This window comes from Camelina sativa, chromosome 19, assembly GCF_030686135.1.
Source record: "Camelina sativa cultivar CO46 ecotype springtype chromosome 19, ASM3068613v1".
Taxonomy (NCBI): Eukaryota; Viridiplantae; Streptophyta; class Magnoliopsida; order Brassicales; family Brassicaceae; genus Camelina; species Camelina sativa.
The window spans coordinates 12,276,183-12,297,013 of record NC_141898.1 but is presented as its reverse complement, the minus strand read 5'-3'; the positions used below and the strand labels follow the sequence as shown (position 1 = coordinate 12,297,013).

General features: G+C 36.1%; 1 long non-coding RNA gene and 2 pseudogenes across 1 annotated transcript; 2 read left to right on the top strand and 1 right to left on the bottom strand.

Annotated features, from left to right (window-relative positions):
• Positions 1-2,413: 2,413 nt before the first annotated feature.
• LOC104766215 (uncharacterized) lies at positions 2,414-4,171 on the bottom strand. The gene is made up of 3 exons (XR_763968.3): positions 3,401-4,171; positions 3,075-3,175; positions 2,414-2,958 (listed from the first exon to the last, which is right to left on the bottom strand). It is a non-coding gene; the product is annotated as an uncharacterized LOC104766215 (long non-coding RNA).
• A 4,449-nt stretch (positions 4,172-8,620) lies between these two features.
• Positions 8,621-11,190, top strand: LOC104767779 (receptor-like protein 38 pseudogene; annotated as a pseudogene).
• A 1,207-nt stretch (positions 11,191-12,397) lies between these two features.
• Positions 12,398-14,803, top strand: LOC104767778 (receptor-like protein 37 pseudogene; annotated as a pseudogene).
• Positions 14,804-20,831: the final 6,028 nt, after the last annotated feature.

Here is a 20,831-nt window from a genome sequence, read left to right as displayed (position 1 = left end):
TAAAATTCACCAAAATACATATACTTTTATAGATACCTAATCAAATCTTTCATATTCTAACAAATCTTTAGTTAGAGCAGGCTCAGATTTTGTACAAAAACTTACATATAAGAATGTTACATAGAACTAATAATTCATTTTAGAATTTTCTAGTACATAATTAAAATAATCTAGGATACCCACAAAACAACCAATTGTCATAAAATTATAACTAAATCTGACAATCAATAATCTAGGATAACCAAAAAACAACCAATTTTCATAATTGTCATAATTCTAACCCATAATGTGAGCACAACTTTTTTTTTCTCAACTTTTACTCGTAAATATTTAATTTTGGTGTTTAAGGGCAAATTGGTAACGTGTAATCAGTGTTGTGCCTACATTATTAGAGAGCGGAAGCAGCTAAAAAATATTCCAGTTTATATTAAACCACAACGTTTACTATACTAGCCAAATTTTTTAATTAGCTATTTTGATTTGTTTCTGTTGAAAATTTGCAATAATAAAAAATAAGATAATACATAAATAATACAATAAAATTTTGATAACGAATATTGGAAGAATTCATTCAAATGGCCTTAAAATGAAAAAAACTAAGAAATGGAATATATTTTGCATCATAAGGTTTGCATAATATCATTCCTTTTGACATAGTTAACCATCATGCTCAAATTCTTTATATTTTCTCAGCTTCAATTATTTGATACATTTTATTATATTTGTCAAACAATTATTCGATACATTGGTTTTTATTTTTATTTCAGTAAACATATTCTCCAAGCATTCTTAAGAAGAAGTTGGATAATAATCCTCGGAAGCAAGTATGTTCAAATAGAATAATATTTAAAGAGTTGATTATAGCCTCCACCAAGAGCTAATGCATCACATTTTTTTATTTTCTCGTAAGATTCCATTGGATGGGTTACTAGACGTTCCTAAGAGATGCATGTCTAAGGCCATGAAACACAAAAGCTAATAAATTACACTCATCTTTTAGTTTAACATGAAATGAGAATTATCATTCCTATCATTTGAAATTTATTGTAATCTTTCGATACATATCCATATCGCTATTTTTGTTTCTCGGAACCTGGAAGCATCTACTAACAGCTAACATGTAGTACTAGTAGGAAGATGTAAATTGAAGCCCTCGAACCTAGATCTTTCAAATAATTCATTGACAGAATCGGCATGATTAGCAAATATCACTAACCATTTCTGCATCCTCTACGCTCGTTAATGAATTTACATGAGTGGCGGACTGGTCAAAATATCTATAAGTTCTGGAACATGTTTTCACTTATAACCGGGTTTTCTCGTCCCAACGTTACTTCTCTTTGGATCCCAAGCTGGCCTGCTAGGGAAAAAAACAGAAAGCACAAATTGATAATTGTAAGGAGGTCAAAATAGAAAAAATTATTATAAAACTTAAAGGCTATATATAATACAAATCGAGAATTCTAGGAGACCCCCTTTTAAGTCTTAGTAAGTACGCTCGGCTAAATGAAGAAGAGTTGATGTCTTCATGATATAGACTGATAGTAGAAAGAGAGGAGGAACTCGTGAGGTGAGGTGCGTCTCATTTAAGCGAGTAATATATATGTTGATAAAGATTTTGCTGTGTTTGATGGGGTCGTGTTACACTCTCCATTTGTTGACCCGCCTCCTAACTCGACTGTGCTGTGCATGTACACATCATATCATTCGTTTCATATTAGAAACTCGTATATTCTTACAAAAATATTCAAAAGAGATTCAAGTATGAGTGTATAGGATTTAATCTTACACGATGTGTGTCACAATGGTAGAGTCTTCTCTCTCCAAGAAAAAGGTTTCTTTAGCTTAACTTGGGCAGCCCTCAAGTAGTAGGGTCCTAAGACCATCAATACCGATGAGTGCTTAGACCATCATTACGGGTTAGTGTTTGTATGAGTACTTTACAAATATTATTTTAATGTTTTGTAAAAGATGATTTATTAAACAAATAAATAAATTATAAAATAAGAATTTGACCAATAATTTAAAGCCAAGTGTCATGTGAATTGCTCAAACCAGAATCAATTTTAACTCTCTTTCCTGTTTTTCATTATTTTTAATATATTAGAATCTTTTGAGCAACTCTGCCAGTGTAGATGCTCTGAACCAGAAAGACGATGGATAAGCAAGCTAAGCTATGTGTTGTTAGTTGACAAGTTAAAACACACATCAAGAGAACATTAGTATTACATAAATGTTGTAATTCACCTTTGTTGTGGCAGATATAAGCACTTTAGCAATTTCGTCATCTTCCTAAATGAACTAATTGACGAGACTCTAAGACCATGGTGGGCAGTGGAGTAACCCATATGGGTTACTCACAAATAAATTAATCATATAATTATAATTAATCTAATCAAAGTAATCCACTAAGTACTTGTCAAAATTCATCCTTCCACTAGAGAAACCTAGGAAGGTTTCTCAATCATACAAATATATAGAACAACAACAACTTGCATTAAAAAACAACACCAAGTCACATGTCACTAGGACCAAAACAAAGGCAATGCTGCTTCACATTGAAGTTTCCTATATATCCAAACTCAAGTCAAGTTCATGTTTCATAGTTATGTGTAGGATGTTAAGTTAGGAGTATTTTCTGGTTAACAATCTCGTGTGAAAGATGAGCTGCAGCCACCACGGAGAGTGTTCCTGATATCTCTCGGTGTAGCCCGATTGTAAAAAACGAAATCAGACATGACACTATTGATGCATGTAAGCATAAGTTCTGTCTCCGCTGAACAAGGACCGTTGCAGAACTTGTCTACGATGAACAAGGACCTGAGCCATCATCCAAACAATAAGGGGAAGCTTGTCCTGGCCTTGATACATGGGTCTGTCCCTCAGCTTAGGCAAAATAGAAGTCAAAGCATTGGGCTTAGTACGCAATACCACGGCTAATCCAATAAAATGTGCGACCTAAATGTTAGAACACAATACAATGGAGTTAGAGAGAAGAAAAGGTTACCGAACAACACACCATTCAATCAACAAACCAGACACGGTGTGATGATGTTCATTTCACAGTTGTTTACCTGGTTTCAAGCCAAGGTCGGAAATAGTAAAGGAGGGGATAACATTCTTGAACTCTTGAAACTGTTGCCTTTAACACTCTAGCAAGCTCAACAAACACATTCTAATATAAAACATTAAAACACAACCTTATTAGGTATATCAAGGTTGTAAACAGAGAAATCATAAGAACTTTACTCTTCAATCTTCACACACGCAAATCACTTGGGTATACGCTATAAAAATTATAAATTTAGAATCCAAATCACTTGAAAACATCATCTAAGAGAATAAAAATCCTACACACAAATTACAGATTATATACATATTAGGTTGGAGGAAACCAAACCTCTCGTTTGTTGTGTTCTTTAACAGCGAAGAGAGCAATATCATCGATCTCTTCCCCACCACAACACAAGGAGCAGTATCGGAGCTATTTCCCTATTGGGCAATGATACCAGCAGCAGCGAGGAATCAGTGAGAGTAGATTTCCCTATAACCTTTCTTCCTTGGTTATCAGAGCAACTTACACAAATCAGCTCTAAGCAACACTATACAGAAATCCAGAAAATCTAAAGGACTTCTAGCTTTGATAAGAAGTCAGAGTAGAAGGGCAGCACCATCTATAAAACATATACATGAGAAGATCGGGATTTTGGACATAATCTCAAGTAACAAAAACCAGAAAACCTAATTTTAAACATTAACAGAGACCAAGTTCCAATCAACAAGCAACAGAACCTAATTGCATCAACCAGATCCAACCCAAAAAATTCTAGCTTTCCACTCTTTAAGCCTAACACATACCACATCATACCAATTCCACAATCTAACTCTTAATTTCAACCAAACCAAAAAAAAAACATAAGAGACAAAGCAAAATCCTACAACAAAGCTATCAAAAACTATTTAAATAGCTTTCTCATTACGATAAGAGAAACCAAAGAAGAAGATGATCAATTGAACATCTCGGAAGCAGTCGCTGTGATGCGAGAAAGAGGGAGACGGTGGGTGAAATCCGGATTCTTTGGTTCGTCGAGGGAGGAAAGAGAGAGAGAGTCGGGAAAAGAAACAAAGAAAATAAGGAAAAAAAATATATTGTGTTTTATATTTTGATAACATCCAATCATAAGTCGCCACGTACCGTTTCTTCAAGGGTTCTTCCGATATTTCTCAAAGCAACGGTTCTCAGTTTTTTGAGGGCCAATTTTTTAGTTTTTATTTTCTTTTAGGTTGAGAAATTGTATGAGCAACCCTAAAAGAACACCACTGGACATGCTCTAACTGAAGCAAAGATGGCCTTACGCTTTCTTCACACCTCTTTGTAAATATTGCGATGGAAAGACGGGTGATGATTTGAACCAGAAAAAGTGCTTCTGCAGATCTTTTCATCAAATATCTATAACTATCAATATACCTGTGTGCGTGCATGACAACAAGACCAAAATTATAAACCAAGCAGATGGAAGAGCAAACCAGAACAAAAACTTAGAACTCTCTTACATCTTTTACTAGGCATCTCACAACTGATCGGATCTTGCTTTCAAGCTCATGCATAACATCAGTAGAAAAACGACAAATCACCACTTCATCATCTGCGGATATGGTACTAGAGTTGTTTTTTTTTGGCATTTTACGAATGTTCCATATTGGGTATGGTAATCTTGATGAAAAATGATATAATCCTCTGTAAGCAGCCGAACGAAAGAGGTCGCCTTCTTGAGCAACTCGGACAAATGTACGATCACCAAGTTGTAGCGTTCTCAGCTTTCTCAGTTTCTCGAAAACGTTAACTGCTATCAATCCAATCTTGTCGTCAAACTTATTTACTCAACCCATTATCATGCAAGTCAAAATCAAGCACATGGCAGCCATTTCACCATCTCCGAAATGGGAGCCAAAAGCAGAAAAGGAAGCTGATGAATCCTCTTCATCTAGAATCTTAATCAAGATATCGACAGGCCTATTGAAAATAAGTTCCATCAGAGTCGTGGTGCTAAACAACAAAATCTTCTGCCTTGGTAAAATATGTTGGGTAAAAAAATCACCTCCGTCCCTGAGTATAAGACACAGTAGGAGCATTATCAGCAGTAGGAGCAGTAGGAGCAGTAGGAGCAGTAGGAGCAGTATCAGGAGTTTTCTATATTAATCTTGAAAAATGTGAAAGATTAGTGGTTTTGATTATTTATTACAACTAGATTTTAACCTCTTACACTGCGAGATAACATTTTTATATAAAAAATTATACTATATTTTGTTTATCAATTGTATTTTGATTGTTAATTCTAAAATTTGAACGATTGTATACCGCAGACACGACGAGAAAGCTATTTAGTTTTATTTATTATAATTTTATAAATTTTTACTGTACTAAATTTTTATGGTTATACAAATTAAATTTTAAGTGTTTTTTAGATTTAACCCATGAAAAAATTATTCTTACATTATTATATTTTTAAATTTATTGTTTTTAAATTTAACTCATAAGTTTTTAGTGTTTTTAGATTTACCCCGCAAAATAATTATATCCGTGAAAATTATCATGCGGTATACCGAGGGTTAAATTAACCGTTAAATATTAATAACCGTTAAATATTTAATTATTTCAAACAGTATATTATCAATTTTTAGAGTTTTTAAAAGGAAAATAAAAAAGATATTGTATACATATTTTGGGAATATGATATTAAGTGTAATAAGGTTCTAAATATAAAAATTGTTTTAGCAAATTATAAACCAAATTGGTAGAGATATTTTAGGAATCTAATTGTCGTTTGTGCAATTTTTTAGGGGTTAACATTGTAAATAAATTTAACTTAAAAAGTAGAATACTCAATAATATAGATAGTAATGGCATTGTAGCTATATATGGTATGCATGAGTCCATGCATGATGTGTTAACTCTCCTCAAACCAGAAGCTTCCACTCTTTTAAGTTTCTCCCATATGGCTATATTCATTTCATGTTGGAGGTTAGAAACCTTTCTCATTTATGATTACATCTCCATCTCCCAGTGCTCGATTTGACCGGCATAGCACTCCCCGCCGAGTCGGGAGTTGAGTGCGATTGAGGCTTGGAGAACTTGAATACGACTGCTCTTCCAGACCATAGTCTGCTAGATGTCCTTGGTGAAAAGAAATTTCTTTAATTACCTAGAAAATGTAAGTAAAATAAAAATTGCTCCAAAATAAAATTCTTTACTTAAAGAGGAGACAAGAGCAAGCAAGGGCTGCTATGGAGAGAGAGAGAGAGAGCTCCATGGATCTGTTTTCTTAGGCTTGATGTGGAGGAAAAGCGAGGGTAATGTTGTTGACTGTTGAGGAGTCCTTCCCGAATCTAATAAGAAAGTAGATTCCTTCGGCAAGGATTATGGAAGCCACTACAAGAAAACATGGATTTTACGACTACAGTTGGCGACTATATATGTAGTCGTCATTTTTGGCGACTAAGTAGCAACTATTTAGCAACTATTTTACGACTACATATATTTGGTCGTATATCAGTTGTTTTTGGACGACTACATATTGTAGTCGCTAGTTTAGTCGTAATTTAGCGACTATTTTATGACTATATTGCATATCAAAATATGTAGTCGCTAAATGGTCACCAATTTAATGACTAATATGGGACTCATAGTAAATGTCGCTAAGAAGTCACATATCAGTCGCTAATTAAGAAAATCAAAATTTTCAAAATTTAACAACTAAATAGCAACTAATAGTGCAGTCGTAATTTTCATGTTTTCTTGTAGTGAGCTTTGAAAAGACAATGATACGTTGCAATCTCTCTCTTAGGAAATATGGGTTTCTATTGTGTATTACACCACTCCCTTCGTGTCCCATTGTCAAATCGATGGCTTTCATGTTTCAATAGTTTTCTTAAAACGTTTAATCATCATCCTCTAGTAGTCTAGTTACATAAAATGTTTGTATAAATAAAGAAAAACCAAAGGCAAAGTACATGTTGCGAGAAAAAATTATTGAAAACAGATTGTACCACTAGGATCCCTTGTGAATTGTGATTAGCATTGGTAAGCTTGAAGGAGAAGTTATAAGAGACTCTCTAGGGTGGAACAATGAAATACAAAATGTAAACAAATTAACTCTTAGAATGTATATGAACTAAGTTAAAATTAGAGAATTTATTAGAAATTCTTCTTTTTAGATACTTCTTTAAAAAAATATTTTTTTTAACTTTTTTATTCTTACCCTCTTTTACATAATTACAATATGTTAAATCAACTTGTAGAATTGTTTTCTTAGGTTTGAGTTCTCTAATTTATATTTGAGATTTAACTTTAGAATTTAATCATTTGGTATATTAAATAGAGATATTTTTGAAAATAAACAACATGAAATGGTAATTTTAAAAAGTGACATAAAAATTAGGTATTTTTGAAAATACCCCTCAAAATTATTAAATATATAAAATATCACCTCCTCAAATATTTTTTGATGCTTTTGGTGCCTTCTTGTGACTTCTTTTTTAGTGGAAAATTGAGTCTACATGCATTGCTGATTGATTTACGGTATTTGCAGTTTTGTATAGAGCAATTGACTTATTTTTTTTTTTTTTTTTAAATCAGATTCTGTTTTGCCAAAGAATATCAGGCTCTGTATTTTCATGAAAAAATTGTAATATATCATTGACAACAAAAGAATATATACTTGTATAATGCAACTATGTAACGTTTCAAATCAAGTGTCTTTCTAGAATGTGACTCTTTGACTCAATGTTTTACCTTTTTCGCTATTCCCACTAAGTTCCTTCATACATCCCTTCTTGATTATCTTTATGTCCACTTTATCTGTTTACAACACTTGATTCTTAGTTTTGATTATATGTAAATTGGTGAATATGAGTTTTTTTTGTAGATATATTTCTAGTAGTTTAAAACTTTGGGGTTCATATGTCGAGATCAAATAGGTATATACCCACCAAATATAGCTGAAGGGAGCATCCAGGGTAACATTTTAGTGTGTGCTTTACTGTTTTGATTCAACTTGGAAAACTGAACACCTGATTTTTGAGTTCCGCTTGTCCAATAAACATGAATAAATCTTCTTGTTTTTACCTAAGTAATAATTAGATGTGTGCTTATTATTATTATTATTATTCGGTCTGGGGAAAAAAGTATTACAAAAATGCTATAAGAAGAAAGGAAAAAACTGAGAGGTTAATTTTAGTCTTCTTTTAACAAATTTTTTTTTAGTCTTCTAAATACATGATGCTCTCAAAATCATCCCAAAGAATTGTCTGCAAAGACGCACAAGAGAATTGTGTGTATAATGATAAAATAATTATCCACTCAACATCCTCAATAAATTCCAAAGCCTCAAGAATGGATGGGAATACATCATCTGTGACTGAGACGTTTCGTCAAACACATTAATGGGTGCTAAGAAAGTTCTTCACTAAAAGGAAAAAAGGGTTCGTTGACTCCGTCTTAGCCACATGACCCGATTAATTTATAAGAAGAGTTGCCAAGTCAACGTCCTTATGAATGATGTGTTCTATTATAAAGATAAGTGCGTAACCAATACATATCTATCACATACCAATTTAACAACACAAAAAAAACAAACAAAAAAAATCGTATTTGTCTCCAAAATTTAGAATGATACAAAACCAATCTTATTGCTTTCTTGGTATTCTTACCGTCTATTTTTTCTATTGTTTTCTTGGTATTACTACATTTTCTTCTTTCACACTGTCCTTGTTCCGCCACGACCAAAGAGATGTTCTCTTGGAGGTACAAAAAGAGTTCGGTATACCAACAACTTCATGGAACAAGAGCGTTCACTGCTGCTCTTGGCGTGGTGTCACTTGTGATGATATTTTGGGAGATGTGATATCATTATCTCTCTATTACTCGGATGTTACTGTCAACACCTCTTTGAAAACTAGCAGTGGTGTATTTAAACTCCAACATCTTCGTAGCCTAGGTATTTCATCTTCCAATCTTCAAGGGAAGATCTCTTCTTCCATTGGAAATCTTTCCCATCTCACATCTCTTGATCTTTCTCGTAACCAATTAGTAGGTGAAGTTCCTTCTTCCATTATAAATCTTTCTCATCTCACATATCTTGATCTTTCTGGAAATGAGTTAGTAGGTGAAGTTCTATCTTCCATTGGAAATCTTTCTCATCTCACATATCTTAATCTTTCTGGAAGTAAGTTAGTAGGTGAAGTTCCAGCTTCAATTGGTAACCTAAACCAACTAAGATACATGGATCTTTCGTGTAATTATATAAGAGGTACTATTCCTACTTCATTTGCTAACTTAACCAAGCTTTTTATATTGCACCTCTATGAAAATGAATTCACTGGTGGGGATATAGAAGTTGTATTAGCCAATTTAACCGGCTTGACCTACATAGACCTCAACTCAAATCACTTCAAATCCTCGTTTCCCTCATTCTTGCTCAAGATTTCTTCGTTAGTAGAGATTGCTTTAGATGAAAACCAATTCGAGGGAAATCTTGATTTCGGGAATACCTCTTCATCATCTAAGCTTGAAGTTTTAACTATTAGCGACAACAATTTTGATGGGGTAGTTCCAGAATCTATATGGAAACTACACAATCTCAATACTTTAGATCTTAGCCATAACAATTTCAATGGTACAGTCCCTAGTTTAATATCCAAATTAAATCTCATTTCCATTGATCTTTCCTACAATAAATTTGAAGGTCAAGTACCTCCTCTGTAAAGCTTTCTCATAATTCGTTCAACAGTTTTGGTAAACCAGTGGAAGTTATTGATGGAGCCCTAGTAGAGTTGGATCTTGGGTCAAATTTATTCCAAGAAAAATTTCCCCAGTGGATATGCAAGTTCAGAAATTTAACTAAATTGGATTTGTCCAACAACCATTTTTCTGGTTCCATTCCTCAATGTTTGAAGAATTTCACTAATCTTCAAAAGTTAACTCTCAGAAACAACAGTTTAAGTGGATTTCTACCAGATTTAAATGCCTCTGAGTTAGGCTCACTCGATGTCAGCCTTAACAATTTGGTGGGAAAACTTCCAAAATCTTTGATCAATTGCATATGGATGGAATTTCTGAATGTGAAAGGAAACAAGATCAAGGACACGTTTCCTTTTTGGTTGGGATCTCTTCCGAACTTAAATGTTCTCATGCTCGGATCAAATGCATTTTATGGTCCCGTCTATAACCCTTCTACCATATAGGGTATACGAATCTGCAGATCATTGACATATCCAATAACAACTTCGTTGGAATATTGCCACAAGACTATTTTTCCAACTGGACAGTAATGTCATCGGTGTGGAATGGTTTCGACATCCCAGAGTTTGGATATATAGAAGATTCTGAATCGATCGATTTGGTGTGCAAAGGAGTAGACACGAATTTTGATCGGATTTATCTAAACTTGAAAGCCATCGACTTTTCTGGAAATCGGTTTTCGGGACATATCCCTGCATCCATTGGTCTAATGAGCGAACTGCACCTTCTCAACTTGTCAGGCAATACATTCACATGCAACTTCCCACCATCCTTGGCGAATATCACAAAGCTTGAGATATTGGACCTATCACGAAATAACTTGTCAAGTGAGATTCCTCGTGGTCTTGGCAAGCTCTCGTTTTTGTCATACATCAACTTGTCCCACAATCATCTTCAAGGATTGGTTCCACATAGCCCACAATTTGGAAGTCAAAATTGTTCTTGATTCATGGATAATCCAGGATTATATGGCTTCGAAGAAAACTGTGCAAAAAACCATGTCCCTGTTTCTACAACGCATCAGCCCGAGGAATCTTTGACGTCCGACCCGGATGAGCCAGTGCTGAATTGGAAAGTAGCCGCCATAGTATTTGGACCTGCTGTCTTTTGTGGATTAGTGACTGGACACATCTTCACTTCATACAAGCACGAGTGGTTTATAGCTGGTTAATCTTATCTTTTAAAGGTTTAGTCAATTTGTACTCCGGTAACTTATTCGTCAAGTTATCACTGGCAGTTTTCTATTTCTGGTTTTAATAAACATTCTCGGTGTTGTAAGTTGTAGTGGTCTCATCAATCATCATTCTATAATATGGTTCATGTGATTGTCTACGCTTCTCAGTTATCAAGCTTGAACAAAATCTCTATAAATCATGTTTAAGTTGATTCAATGCATATATTTATTTTACAAATATAAATATGATTTCGTATAATCAATAATGTAAGTTATTAATTAGGAGGAAGAAAACAGATATCGTGAGGAGAAAACTGCAAAAGTCTTCCATCGGTTAAAGAAGTGTAAGAAAGTTTGGGATTTGGGAATCCAAAAGTCTTTGTCGGGCACAAAGTTATTGTTCACACTTCACATACGACTTACTAGGAAAGAATATAAACTTTGACGATTGGCTTTGCTCTTTGTTATCCTCATAACCTTATTTAATTATAAACCTATTTCTCACGACATTATACCTGAACACAAGTGTGTCTTATTTTTCTATCATTTGTTTTGTATATTTGTCTAACCACGACACATAGGTGCGTTAACAACATATGAGCACACTGCACACGTCTCTGTCTCTTAGACCATCTTCATCCATAAACCTGATGAGAGTCTTAACATTAAATTTAACATTTTAGTGACACTTTCAATTTTAAAGGTCTAAAGTGTCTCCCTAGAGACATCCCATTAAATATAAAGATACCTCTATTTTAAGTTTATTTTTCATTTCTTTTATTTTTTAAATTTAAAAACATCCTAAGAAATGACCAATGAAAGTGATTTTACTACTGTATATACTTCTTATTGAGGTTTCACTGGAAAGGGCGGCTGAGTTATGCTTATAACTCAACCATATTTCATTAATTCAACCGTAATTCTTGACTGAGTTATGTTGTAAGTCAGCTATCCGCTCATAACTCAAATGTTTTTCCATAAATCAACCGCAGCATACTGTAACTCCGCCGTCATTATCTCTATAACGTGTTACGGCTGAATTATTTAATTCACCTCAGCGATTTCTGAAGTGACAATGTGTAATTACGTTTTTTTGTAACATAAAACAAGTACATGTTGTAGATATATTAAAAATATCCAAAATATGATAGTAATAAAAAAAAAATTTATATGATTCTGATAATATTACCTAAAATGTATGACATCATAGTAAATCTTCCTTGGCCCCTTTGAATTAAATAGAATCATGATATAATGAATGTTCTTATATAAAGAATAGTGTGTAAGCCAGACAGTTTCATCACATACCTTTCAACAAACAAATGATATTTGTCGCAAAATTAATAACAAATATTGAGAGGCGATGATTAGAAGCCAATCTGATCGCTTTCTTGGTATTATTATTACCATCTATTCTTCTTTTTCCTTCTCTCCTTACCAAACACTCTCGCTTCTCCTACACGGTCCTTGTGCCGCAACGACCAAAGAGATGCTCTTTTGGAGCTAAAAAAAGAGTTCATGATCCATTCTACCGACAACGGTCATGTAACAACAGTTTTGTGGAACAAGAGTGCAGACTGTTGCTCTTGGGAGGGTCCACGTGTGATGCTACATAAGGAGAGGTGATATCACTTAATCTCATTTCAGAAACTGCCAACACCTCTTTGAATCCTAGCAGTGGTCTTTTTAAACTCCAACATCTTCGTGAGCTAGATCTTTCATTTCGCCAAGGAGATATTCCTTCTTCCATTGCGAATCTTTCTCATCTCAAGCATCTTGATCTTTCTTGTAACCAATTAGTAGGTGAATTACCGGCTTCAGTCGGTAACCTAAACCAACTAGAGTACATGGATCTTTCTGTTAATGATCTCAGAGGTAATATTCCAACTTCGTTTGCCAACTTAACGGAACTTTCTGAATTGCATCTCCGTGAAAATCAATTCACTGGTGGGATTAGAGTATTAGCCAACTTAACCACCTTGTCCATTATAGACCTCTCCTTCAATCACTTCAAATCCTCGATTTCTTCGGACCTAAGTGGACTCCACAATTTAGAGCGATTGTGGGTGTATAATAACTCATTTTTCGGACCTTTTCCCTCATCCTTGCTCACGATTCCTTCGTTAGTCGATATTGGTTTAAGTGAAAACCAATTCGAGGGAGCTATTGATTTTGGGAACACCTCTTCCTCATCTAAGTTGACAAACTTCGATGTTAGCTACAACAACTTTGATGGGCTAATCCCACAATCTATATCTAAATTTGTTAATCTCAAAATTTTAGATCTTAGCCACAACAATTTCGTAGGACAAGTCCCTAGTTCTATATCAAAATTAGTCAACCTCGACCGTTTATATCTTAACCACAACAACCTGGGAGGAAAAGTCCCTAGATCAATATTTAAATTAGTCAATATAGAATATTTAGATCTTAGCCACAACAATTTTGGAGGACCGGTCCCTAGATCAATATCTAGATTAGTAAACCTCAGTTCCCTTGATCTTTCCTACAACAAGTTGAACGGTGAAGTACCTCATTGTATATGGAGTTCGTCTAAGTTGAACTCGGTGGATGTTTCTTATAATTCTTTCACCAGCTTTGGAAAATCTGTGGAACTTGGTGATGGATCATTAGAAAGAGATTGGGACCTTAGTTCAAATTCACTCCAAGGACCAATTCCCAAATGGATTTGCAACTTCAAATATTTTTCTTTCTTAGATTTTTCCAACAACCATCTCAATGCCTCAATTACACAATGCTTGAAGAATTCCACTGATTTCCGTACGTTAAATCTGCGAAACAACAGTCTAAGTGGGTTTATGCCAGATTTATGCATGGATGGCTCACAGTTGTGATCACTTGATGTCAGCCTCAACAATTTTGTGGGGAAACTTCCAAAATCTTTGATCAATTGCGAGGTGATGGAATTTCTAAAGGTGAGAGGAAACAAGATCAAAGACACGTTTCCATTTTGGTTGGGATCTCTACAACACCTAACAGTTCTTGTGCTCCGGTCAAATACATTATATGGTCCACTCTATAACCCCTCTGCCTATTTAGGGTTTCCAAGCTTGAGGATCATGGACATATCCAACAACAACTTCGGTGGATCGTTACCACAAGACTATTTTGCCAACTGGACTGAAATGTCATCCGTGTGGAGTCGACCTATCCGCACACTCGATTATAAAAGAAATATATGTATACCAGGATCGAACTATATGGGGGATAGAAAAAATAATTACAAAGATTCGATTGAGTTGGTGTATTAAGGAGTAGACATGGATTTTGTTCAAATCTTTAAAGCCTTCAAAGCTATTGATTTTTCTGGAAACAGATTCTCTGGACATATCCCTGGATCTATTGGTCTATTGAGCGAGTTGCGTCTTCTCAACTTGTTAGGGAACGCATTCACAGGCAATATCCCACCATCATTGGCAAATATTACAAAGCTCGAGACATTAGATCTATCACGAAATAACTTTTCAGGTGAAATTCCTCGAGGACTCGGAAAACTCTCGTTTCTCTCCACCATCAACTACTCCCACAATCATCTACAGGGATTGGTGCCACGGAGCACACAGTTCGGAAGTCAAAACTGTTCTTCGTTCACAGGTAACCCTAGACTCTATGGCCTCGAAGAAATTTGTGGAGAAAAACATGTCTCCGTTCCTACACCGCGTCAACAGGATGAGTCTACGTTAGAATCAGAAGAGCCTATGTTGAGTTGGATAGCAGTCACGATAGCGTTTGGACCTGGTGTGTTTTGCGGATTAGTGAGCGGACACACCTTCACATCATATAAACACAGGTGGTTTATGGCTGGTTAATCTCAATGGTTTCGTCAAGTTTGTACTACGATAACTTAGCTAGTCAAGTGTTTATTATTTTTAGTTTTCCTATTTTGTGGTTTAAAAAAAAAACAAAAATTGGCTCCGCCATTCTCCCTTCGAAAGATATCCTTGCATCCAATCTTCTCCACCATCCTCCTTTGGGGAGATAACTTTGTGGCCAATGATAACATCATTATTTTACCCATTTTAGCTATAGTTTTAGTATGCATTTAGGATGAGTTTGATATGATTTCAAGGCTTTAATGTCTATTATCAAGTATTTTAGGTTTCAAGAAGGTTTTACAGGTTTTTGAGCAAAAAGGACCAAAAGGCAAGAAAAATACGTTTTAGGAAAGTTTCAGAGCTTTACAGTACGGGCAACGTTTGAAAAACTTCCAGAATTCAAATTTCGACGTACTTGGTTTCTATAGAAATCTGAGAGAGTCATCTTTCTCCTTGAAGTAGAATCAAGTCAATCCATTCATTCATCCGGAAGTTATGCCCAATTTACCGAGACGTACCTTAAACCGACCTAAGAAGAACCATCAAGCCAATGGGCTTTTATTGAAGGCCTGACCAGCTACCACCACGGCGGCCCAGTCCAAGTCTTCACCACCATTCTAGAAGTTTCCTACGCCGCCCTTGCCATGCACTTATCAAGAGAAGACGTTTCTACCCTTACAAAACCCTAAACCTAGACAGAACCCTATAAATACTCTTCTAAGCCCTAGGGTTTAGAGGGTGCCTTCAAAGTACCTCAAAGCAGCCCCTAGGAGCCGACGACCAGAGAAGCAGCCACGACCAGAGCCCTCTCTCGTTCCATTTTTTGAGGAAGCTTTGAAGTTCACCGAACTCTTTCTATTCTATTTTCTTTATTACTTTGTTTCTAAAAGAAGAAGATCCTACAACTTTGTTTGACAATCATTGAAGTAATATCTAAAACCCTTTTCTCTATTTATTCTTTTATGTTTATGAATTGTTTAAACCTAGCTTTGATGATTCCCTTAAACATGCTAGAGTAGTTTTCTAGTTGGGTTTAAAGGGATAAATCAAAGGGGGGAGATGATCTTAGTTTAGGTGGCAATTTTTAGGGTTTGTTAGATTTAAATCTGTTTATTCTATGCTTTAATTCTAAGTCTTTGCTTAATGCTTTAAGTTAGCCTCATGAACTAACTATGATCTAAAGTGTGTGTGCTTTGCCAAAAGCTTGCATGTGTGCTTGACCTAGCTTAGATGTGTGGGAGACATAGGAAGCACATACCCCTTACCTAAGGAATTCCACGGATTATAATCGAACCTGTTTTAAATGCTTTGATCTATGAGCCGTTGCCTGCGACAGTTGAGTAACGAATTGTAGTGATCTTAGACGGTTAGCTTGAGAACTTTAAGTTAACGGTTCATTAGCGTTTCGTAGTCCGAGTTTTAGATAAACAAACTAACCCTAAACTTTCCTAGATAGATAGATCATTGAACCCCTGCGATTCCTCTTGATGCCCAACGCTTGTTTTATTATTTTTACTAGCACTTTTATTTACATTTATTTGTTTGCTACAACCATTACAACCAAAACCCCCATTTTATTGAGTCCTAGCCTTACATCTCTTCTGACGTATTCTCTAAACATCAACTCTCTCTCTGTGGGATTGATTCTTAAAAACTACTACCGATTAGCTGTGCACTTTCAGCAGTTGTGTGGTCTTTTTAAGGTAAATGATTTGAAGATAAAAACCACACACATCAAAGCTTTTTGGCGCCGTTGTCGGGGAGAGATTGTTGTTTACAAGAGTCTAGGAACTAGAGTAACGTCTAGGACACCTTGCTGTTTAATTTTTCTTTTTGTTTTTCATTGTTTCAGGAGACCTTGAGGATGAACCTCGACGCTCTCCCAGGAGATTTTGAGAATCTCACAATAGCCGAGCTTATGTCACGCTACCAAGCCACGGACGGAGACCTATCCGGTCCGCAAGCCCACTCGCTGCAAGGTACAAGCATTGGTCACTCTCGGCCAAGCATTGTACCAACACTTAGGCGACCTTGTCGCAGTTCTTTCACTCGACCATCTGGAGGCCGAGCACCTATGGGACCAGCTTACTGCCAAGCTGACCATTCTTACACGCCGTACCACACGGACGTGCCATGGTTTGCAACGGACCAACACCTTGATCCGCAAGAAGTCATGCAAGTCGATGTCAATGAAAACTTTTTCTATGACACTCGCAAACCAATCACTTCAAGGAGCTCTTACAATGAAGACAAGCTCATGAAGATGATGGATGAACTTATATCAAGTCAAGAGGAGGCTGATAAAGTTCTAAATGCTAAGTTGGACAAGATGAGCATTGAGTTTGGAGCTAAACTCGAGACTATCACCAAGGACATTACACGCTTAGAGGAACAAATCAATGTTGTCAACAATCAAGTCTTAAACAACACGGAGTATATTGATGATGACCAAACCAAGATTATCAATATGGGTTACACCATTGACACCATCGAGAGCCGTTTAGAGTGGAAGGTTGAAGCCTTACAAACCTTATTCAACAACCCGGACGAACGCAACAACTGGAGATATGATCAAGTCTATCACCCTGCTGATGCTGAAGAAGGATATGGAGTCTCACATGATGACCCAACCGATCCTAACAAGTCCAAGGAGTGGACTAGAGAAAAAGATTACCCAACCGATGAAGAAGAAGCTTATTTCAAGGAGAGAGCTATAGAATATGAAGATTTTCCAAGAGAGAATGATGAGTCTTATGATCTATCATCTACTAAAGAAGATGGACAAGAAGAAGTCAAAGACTTCTACTGTTGCATGACATATCAGATCCCTAATGAATAAATTCCCGAAAACTACAATTTTTGACAATTTCAACACCAAGAGGAAGCTTTCTACCGAGGTAACCCTAGAATCCGACCATCTCCAGCATCATTTGAAGTTTATGAAGATTGGAAACCTGTCCCAAGTCACCGTCCAAGTCGTTTGCAAAGACCTTATCCAAGGAGGCCCGATACCAATTTAAACCGCCCCTATCCACGCTGAGAGCCCTATTTAATTCGATTCCCACACCAAGCCTATCAAGACAATTTTTATATGTCTACTCAACAAAGAGCTGAAGAAGAGAAGATGTTGGACCTAATAAGTCAATTAGCTGATCTTCAAGATGAGACTATGAAGATGCTGCGTGAGAAGCTTGACAAAATCGATTCCAATCTTTCAAGAAAAATCGATGACATTGTTGTTAGAGTTAGAAGCATAGAGGATCAAAGATCTAAAGATGCTGCAACCATGGAGAGAAGATTTCATCAACTTGAAGAAGAACAGGAGAGACATCTAAGGAGTGCTCAAGACAATGCTGTCAGCATTAGAGACTTGGGTAATGAAGTTTCGAACTTAGAAAGAAACCACGAGTCCAAGCATGGAGTTTTATTCAACAAGGAATTAGATACAAGGAGGCGTGTGCAGAATCTTGAGAACCGAGCATATGAAGCTGGGGGGAAGATTTTTGGGCTCGGTTATGAACAAAAACGTTTTGGAGAAGTCATATCCGAAAAGTTTACATTAACGAAGGAGAGCCATAAGTTACTTAAGGAGATTGAATTGGAAATAAAGGAGAAGAACCATGACCTTGCTGCTAGAATTGAAGACCTTACCTCACGTGTTGCTGGACTCAAGGAGGAAGAAGCTCGATTCGATGGGGAAGAAGGAGAAGAAAAGGAAACCCTATTCGAAATAGGAAAACATTCATGTTTCCTTATAGAAAAAGGAAAATTTTCTTTTACTTCAAAACAAGGAGATTTCGTGGACAACAAACCACAAGGTAACCCTATTCCTCCTTTACAAGATCACGAACAAGGAGAAGCAACCTTAGGAGCCAAAGAACTTGAAGTAGAATCCGTGGGATACAAGTTACAAAGTTTCAACCCCAACTCACTTAAGCACTCTCGAGAAGAAGGAGAAGCAAACCTTACCCAGGATTATTTTTCTATTACCACACTCTATGCTCCACCACCACGAGACCTAGAAGGTCTAGGAAAGGAAGAAGCGGAGCTGCCAACCGCAAACAGGATTGCCGAAACGAGAGAATAAGAGTATACTAAGGAGCCACATGATAACTTTGATGGAGGAAGATCCAATAGAGCTTGTCTAAGGACAACCCACTCTCCTCACCCTGCTTGAGAAAGCAAGCCAGAGTCGAGCCAACGACGTTAAACAAGAGCGCTTCTTAGGAGGCAACCCAAGCTAGTAAGTATTTATTTTTAGGATTTATTTTCTTTTACTATTGATATTTTTACATTTTAAGTTTCAGGTTATAAAAAAAAAACACAAAAAAGAAAAGAAAGTAGAAGTACCATGGATTGGCAATGCACAACTATGTCTAGTGGCAAGCACCACCTACTGACCGGCCATGTTCAACCTGACCAATGCAAGCCGAAGGCGACGGATCATCACAATCCTCATGTGATTGATGCCGAGATATCCCACTAGCCATACCAGCCATAGCCGATGCCATGTCCTGCACCGTGTACCGCGTACCATGTCCCATGTACCGCACCACCGTACCTGCTGCTTATGTCCGCGACCATTCATCCGTGTACTGAGAGACAACTCCGAACCACCGCCATCCTCACCACCTACCATCACCATTCTTTTACTTAGGTATGTTTTTGTTATTTTTGTTTTATCACTATTATTGATGGTTTTAGGTTTTTGTTTCAAGGAGGATGCATTTAGAGATATATCAAACACAATTCGAATGAACTTAGCCTAGTTCAAACTCGATGACAAGCAACCATAGGAAGTACAAACGGTTAGTCACCAAATTTTCATTCCACAGCCGACATCTAGACAATTTTTGGGCAACCATAAAACATCTAAGAGTCAACACAACATTATTCCATCAAGGTGACATTGTTCTTAAACCCTACACTTTTCCTTATGATTTTTAATCCTCATATTTTTCTTTTTCCCACCGAGGACGGTGTGATTTAAGTCTGGGGGGAAGGATGTTCCATCCTATACTAATGCTACTTTCTATTTTGTTGACTTGAAACCTTTTTCCACTTTTTACATCAATAATTTTGACATTTTATCGAGTCACATTTTTTTGTATTGAGTCAAAACTAATAGGGGATTATAATCTTATTCTAATGGTTTATGTGATTTGGATTAACACTCTTATGACTCTTGATTATGCTTGACAACAGAACCAAAGTTTGGAAAGACTGTGAGCCGACTCAACAATCCCCAAGTCCCTATTCGATGGATATTCAGATGATCTAACGTTGTCTCTAACTTTTATAGGACCTAAACCGGACTTAATTATCAAGCCGTGGGAATTGGTATACATTGGACTAGATCTCTACATTCAAGACACACAAGACATTGCACTTCTTCAAAGATTATGTTCCCCTCTCTCTTCCAAACAATACTATAAAAAAAAAAAAAAAAAAAAAAGAGAGAATAAAAGATGAGATGATTTTGATCAGTTTAGAGAGGTAGGTAAATTACCTGTGACCTCATTATTCTACTCTTGAGTCAAATGATCACACAAAGCTTGGAAGCGAGAGGTAGGTAAATTACCGATGACCCCAGTTTTCGCCTACGCCTTTGATTAAAAAAAAAAAAGAAAAAAAAAAGAAGTGAGAAAAAGGAGAGGAAAGGAATCATATGAAGAAAGTCTTGTCTTGAAGAGAGTCTGAAAGGCATTGATCGATTTTCCTTTGGTAAGATTTCACTTTTTATTATTGCTTAATCAATGTAAAGAGATGACAATGGAGATTCTGGAAACTCTAAAGAATTGTGGGATCAAGGAGGGTTGATGATTCTCATAGTGGATTACAAATGGAAGTTCCTAATGTCAAGGCGAAAAAGAGTGCAAAGAAAATATCCCCAAAGATAAGTGAATTCTCATTTTTCAAAACCTCTTTTCCATGATTTAGTTTGATTATTTGCGTGAGGACAAGCAAAGACTAAGTCTGGGGGAGTTGATAACATCATTATTTTACTCATTTTAGCTATAGT